Genomic DNA, 6,891 nt, shown 5'->3' with positions numbered 1-6,891 from the left:
TTCTTTGTAGTCATGAATTACCACTTGCCCAGCGATCAATTCTTCGATATTATCCTTTACATGCAGCCCACTTCCATGGCAGTTACCACGGGCACACCATCTGTCAGACATCGTGCCACATGAAGCGTATTCGCATATTGTACTAGACTTGTCCTTCACTAAATGTTGAGACCTGAAATGTATTTGTTCTTTTTCTGGCATCATTTCAAAACATGACCTTTCCCTTCCAGTGTTGAGACATATCTTTGCAGTAAGTTAGGCATTGTGTCCAAATCCATCACTGTGCCAGCCTGGCACTTAATTATGTATGCATGGGTCCCTTATTTCCATTCTGTGCTCCAAGCCCATTCCTTCACCCATTACTGTAGAACGTGTGGAATTTAGGTGTTTCATCTGGCAACGCTAATGTTGTTACATTTTGTGCCATTTCTTCGAGTACCCATATGCCAGTATTTAGTGCATTAAGTGAATGAAGGAACATGTCATGTTGCTGCGCAGCTGCACACTGAGCAGAACAATGAGATGCAGAGCCATGAGAGAAAATATAGAGAACATTGTCACGGTACAACGCAAACACAAGACAGTGAAAAGTTCTACAAGAGTAGGACAGCTTGTTGACACAAAAAATGGCAGGCACAAACATGTCTAACAAGACAGAAACTTGGGCTGGTTGGTTGTCCTTCATGATGAACCAGCAGCACAACCACACATGGACAGAGGAAAGGTACACGAAACACAGCACTCTGTTGTGTGCCTTCTTTCCTATGTCCCCATTGTCTTTCTCGCCTGCAGAGCACACGCGTCAATACATATACAATAGGATGCATCGTAAGGGTTCTTCACCTATATGCTCTATTGTTGGAGTAATAGGGCATTGTGTCACTAAATAATCAATGTAATAATAAAAATCACCCTAAAATATATGCCATATTCCTTATTGCTCAATTCTCAACCTCCACGTATTCCCACTTCAGCACCTGTGAACATAATGGCCCCCTAAGGATCTCGGCAGTAGTTTCTCTGAAGTAGTTTTCAAAGCTGTTATTGGATTGGATTAAGCTAACTGAATCTCATGAACTTATCCTTTCAAAACAAATAAGGGGGCAGTCCACTTGTTATTTTCTAGCAAGCTACTTAGCAATTTGGCCTTGAACGTGTGCACTTCCTTGCACTTGTGTCCCAAAAGCAGTCAGTGGCCTATCGGTTATCAGTAAAATTTTCTTTATGAACAGCCTTACAAGTTCAGTAATGCAGCATTGTAATGGATGTATCATTCTGACATATAGTTTATGCATTCAAAACTCTTCAGTTGCAATTCCTACCAGTTTCTCCATCAGTAATGACCACAATTGCTATGCGACTCTCGGTACCATCATCTGCATGCATGGATTGATGCATTCTGCAATGCTTTAATCATGCATCTTATCACTGGCCCTGTGATCTCACAAGTCACCTGTGTCCTTCTCTAGACAGTAACAGCTATAAATATTTTGCATAACTTAACTAGTCTTTTTTCCAAACACCATGACTTACCTCTATTTGCACAGTCAGTAAGCCTGAACACACAATGCACACTTTGTAAATTGACATATTTTATTTTCAATTACAAACAAAACTGAGCACAATGTATACACCAATAGAGCGTTTGTAAACTAATAAGTGAATCTTACACTTTTACAGAAACAAGGTAAAAAAAACAACTGCGAAAGAGGGTGATCAAATAATTGAACAGAACGATTGTTGTTTTTCTATGCTTTAGGGTTTCAGGCCTTCTCATCTGACTAGAATTGATAATGACCTAGCTTGAGTTTCAGCACGCCTATACGTAGGAAACCATCTACTTTATTGCAGAGTGCAGGTCAATACATACATAGAAAATTGCACCACATAAATGGCAGGAGCTACCTAAATGCCTTCAATTATAATAACTTTACTTAACACAATAAGATAACCCAGAATTGACTAGAGTAACAAGAAGTATTGTAAGTAAGTGGGCCTTGATCGACGCCATATATGTAGCCTTGGAAACAGACGAAGGGGTTGAGGTGTGCTTCCTGCCTGTTTCTGGCACTTAATTTGCAATATATGAGTAGAATACACAGTGAAAAAATTCTGTTCTATATCATGAGCTGTGTAGTGCACTTAGGTACTATGATTTATCACAAATGTATGACTAAACTAGATACCCTCTATATTAGTAGGCCTGAAGTTTGACGACGCAGCTTTTCTGTAGGTAGTGGCTAATAAAATTTCAAAGCATAGGTATCAGCTGTGCATGAACGACAAGTGATATGCTAATATAATGCCCTAATAAATAGGACTTTCATAGTACATGCATCAGAAATAATATGATGACTGTGTATGTTATACTTCGAGGAAAACTACAAAATGAACAATGAATATGTATATATGAACACACACACACACACACATACAGTTATTATTGCACATGATGTCTGCCACAGATTCCAATGCTGGTGTACCTGCTACTCAGGTATTCTCAAAAGAAGAGCATTGAAAAGTGCATGGACATAAAAACGAACTTAAATGTCTCTAAGTTTGTGAAAATTCAGCTAGCCAGCAGCCTTATCTACCCAGCCTAACAATGTAACAAAAAACACAAACAAAATAAAACTGCACAAAAAAGAACATAAGTTAGGCGGCGTCCTTGAGCTTGTCGAGAATCTTCAGCAGATTACTGCTTGCCCAGCAACGTGGAAAACTCTCTTCCTTGTGGAGTAAACTTTGAATTAGTCCCAATGTTTGGTCGAAAGCAGACGGGTAGGTAACATCCTTTATGTTATGTACGGTCAAACACCAGAAAGTGCCTTCCTCAAGGTGCAGTCATCTTTCAGGGTAACACGCTCGTCCTCAGCACAAAAAATAAGCTTTGTTGCCGTGCTCCAAACAATCATGGGCCCTGGCAACCCATGGACATCTGCAAGATACTGGAAAAAAGTAATAAAAACTAATATATGTTTTATGTTCTGCACAGCACATCTTTATACAAAAAGCTAACAATTCAGAGGTAGTGGATGGATGAATGCCAACACTAAAATATTACAAGCTTTATATGCAAAACCGTGCATAAATTGAGATTTTTATGGGCGTGGTTTATGCCACAGTAAATAAAGCAGTTTCAGCAACCCCGATAGACAGCTATAGGTGCAACTGCTTGAAATTTTGCTAATGCATTCAAAGCAGCCACAGGTACAATGTCAGATCTCACAAGTGTATAAGCAAGCGTTTCTTTGTGTTTCGCACGCAATGTTCATATCATATATCTGTTCCATGAAAATGGGTAAAAACAGCAGCCAAATGAGTGTACTGAGACCACAAGTTATGGAAAGCAGAGCCTTGGCTTGCTTCAATAGTAGGCTGAAGCCACCTCTCAGTGATGACATATCATAGGTGGTGACAGATGGCATGTGTGTTGGCATGTCCTTTTGCACTAAACTTGAGTGCTGTAGTGTCACGCTCACAGGGCAAACCTGGAAATACCTGGTTTCTGTTTCTGTTAGGAAATGGAAGAACCACAGGACAATCAAAAAGGCCCGAATGGATTGCCTACATTGACTTACCTGATTGCTTATGTGTGTACGCCTTTGTGCATACAGATGTACTTGAACTGTCTTAAACTATTTTAAACAAAGGAATTGATTGGACCCTATTCAATGGCAGAAAAGGAACTCTGCTACAAACAAGGTGGACATAGCGACAGAGTCCTCATTGAAAAAACTAAAGGCCATGTCCACACTAGGATACACAGCAGTTCCCAGTCATCACGTAAGGTGGCTACGCATGTAAGGTGGCTACACATAGGCTAATATCAATATTCTTTGCAGCACCAAGGAAACAAACTTCAATCTACATGGATGTTCTAATACTGAAATTTGACATATAATCTTTCGTTGAGTGAATGATACAAATTACATTCAAAGTCAATGTCAGAGTACTTTAGCAGACTCAAAGGGCCCACTTTGTGTACACAGATGCATGCAGTGAATGGTGCTGTTGTATACAGACTAATATCACAACTTTGCAGGTCATTTCGGCTGTCAATGGACACGTCTGAGAGTGGTGCAACCACCTGCTTATTGAATATTGTCTTTCTTTCATTGAAATTAAAGCTCTTTTGCAGAAAAACATTCTTGTATTCAAAAGTATTTTGTGTTTGCATACAGCATAATTGGGCGTAAAATTACCCTGAATATCTCCTTTAAACGTGGTCTTGACAAACATATGTATTTGTTGTCTGGTCAGACATAGAATAGCTTTTTTTTATTTCATATGCTGCGCCGAAAATTGCTGCATAATTGTGACAAAATTGTCGTGCGAAAGAAAATTCTTCAATGGAATGAGTTAGCTATAGACTTAATTGTAATTTATCAACTCTCCACCAGAAACAAATATCTAAGTTTTATCTGTTGCAGTACCTTAACGCAGATAAATAGTTACATTGTTTACGAACGTTTTACGATAGTCATGCAAGTACAATACTGATTCCGTTTTTGAGCAATATATGAGAGATAGATCCGCTTCAGGTGCACAATTGCAGATGCTGCTTGATATCGTTCTTCATTCGCGAACCACATAATAGTGAGCAACAGTGTTTCGCTTTCTGACAATTTGCGACCTTCATGCATTTCGAAGAAAAGGTCCGAGCAAGAGGCTCTTCCGATGCGCGTTTCACAGATCTATAGAAACTCGTTAGGAGCGGTGCTTTGTTTCTAACAGCACAACACAAGATTGGGAGCATCGAAATAAACTCACGCAGTCGTGCATGGTTCACGGGGCAGTGCCCGCAGTAGGAGCACCAGGTAACTTGATGTAGCACGCCTGGTTCCCCTGGCTGGCGGCTGTACGCGAGCAATCTGATGCACTCACACTCACATCGCACTGACACACTTTGCACTCACACGTGCCATCATAACTGCACGCTCCTCTCTGAATGCCTTTGACGTCGGTCGAGGTGTACATCCCACGCAGCACGGCCTGATCGGCACTGCCGAAACGTTGAAGCACGCCAAGACGATCGCGGGACCGAATTCTCAACGAAAATAGAGAGACCACGCAAGGAGCGGGCGCAAAAGAGACGGACACCGCTCGACGCGCATGGGAGAGAGAACTGTAGGGGGGATAAGTCAGCAGCGTGAGCAGGGAGAGAACGCGATCAAAGGTGAAAACTTCCTTCGCACGTTGAGTTTGTAGACGTCGCGGGCGTTGTTTGCGTGACAATTTTGCGTATTCACGAGTAAACAGAAACAAAGGCACGTCTACAACACGAACTTGTATACTTTAAACAAAAACGGTGCGAGGCGAACGAGGCAGCATGAGGCGACTGACGTAACTCGGCACGGCCGCTGCGTTTCCAACGCACGTGCTTCGCACGAAATCAGATATGATTGCCAAGCTCAGGGAGGCGCTGGCTGTATTGGCTGTTTGCTGTATCTCGAGTTCACCGGCCGTATCCGGCGCCAACACAGGAAACACTACACGACGCCAACGTGGACTTCGAGCCTTGAGCACGCTCGCTCGGCCCTCTCTCGCTTCTCGGCGCGGCGCCGATCTCAATTTCCCGCATAAAACAGCGGGCCCTGTATAAGCGTTGCGTCCGCTCGAGAAATTTTCGCGTCAATAAACCGCGGGCTCCATATAAGCGTTGCGTCCGCTCGCGGCCGCATATAGCGGGCCCAGCCCGTCACCGCAGGATTTGTCACGCTTAATGGCGATTGAAGGGCCGCTTATATGGAGTACCTTGTGGTGGAATAAAAATGGGCCGCTTATGTGCCGGACGTTATACGGGACTTGAATAAGAGTGTAGTGAAAGACATATGCACTGTTTTTTTTTTCATTAATACATTAATATACATACGCCACTTTCCACACCATTCACAGACACTGTCGAGATCGTTTTGAACAACAGTGCAATCATGGGAGCCATGTATAATTCTGTAAAAAAACACAGTCGTCGGAAAATAATTTGATTTGCGAGGAAATACTGGAACAAATGTCACTTATGTAGATGAACAATAGCAGACCAGGACTGACCGTTGGGGCACGTCGGAGGACACATCAACTTCCCGGGATGTCTTACCATTGATAACGACCTTTTGCCTTCTCAAATTTAAATATTCGTTTATCCAGTTCACCACCGTATCGTTCACATTACACACTTTTAGTTTTTAATAATAATGGGTAAGGTACAACGTCAAAGGCTTTTTTTTTTCTGAAATCTAGGAACAGGCAGTCTACGGAAGAACCCTTATCTATAGCGCAGGCTTAGACGCGTGTCATTTTAAGTAACTGTGTTGTGCAGGAAAAACGACTATGAAAGTCATGCTGTTTAGGAATAAGTAAGGAATGCGCGTTGATTGGTAAAGAGAACATGCGCAAGTATTTTACATGCAACACTTGTCAGTGAAAATGAGCATATAGCTTAAAACACTACTTCGCGGTCCACTCTTGTTTTTTCTTTCGTTGTTCAATTTTTGTTTTGTTTTTGGTTAACCATTTCTTTTTCTTTTTGTGCTGCAGAACATAGGGAAATGGAATAGCTGAGGTGATATTAACCTCAGCCTTTCCACAGCGAGCAAGTTAGAACAGAAAAGAACCGCCGAGCATGCCATTGTTTGATAAACATGAACGGAATGACGAGACCATGGACACTATAAATAGGAGTAAATATAAAAGGCACAATAAATACGTGTAAGCACCTCTCGTCACTGTGACCACCAATCAGGACAGTAAATGAGTTCGCACCTTTGTTCAAAATTCTTTGCAACCTCTGTGTCGTGGGCTAAAAACAGCTTCGCCGCTCATGCACCTTAATGATTTCCGAGGTTTTACGTGTAAGAACCCCGATACCATCGTGAGGCACGCCGCAGCGGG

Source organism: Rhipicephalus sanguineus, chromosome 6 (assembly GCF_013339695.2).
Source record: "Rhipicephalus sanguineus isolate Rsan-2018 chromosome 6, BIME_Rsan_1.4, whole genome shotgun sequence".
In the NCBI taxonomy this organism is placed as follows: Eukaryota; Metazoa; Arthropoda; class Arachnida; order Ixodida; family Ixodidae; genus Rhipicephalus; species Rhipicephalus sanguineus.
This window is presented reverse-complemented; position numbering follows the sequence as displayed.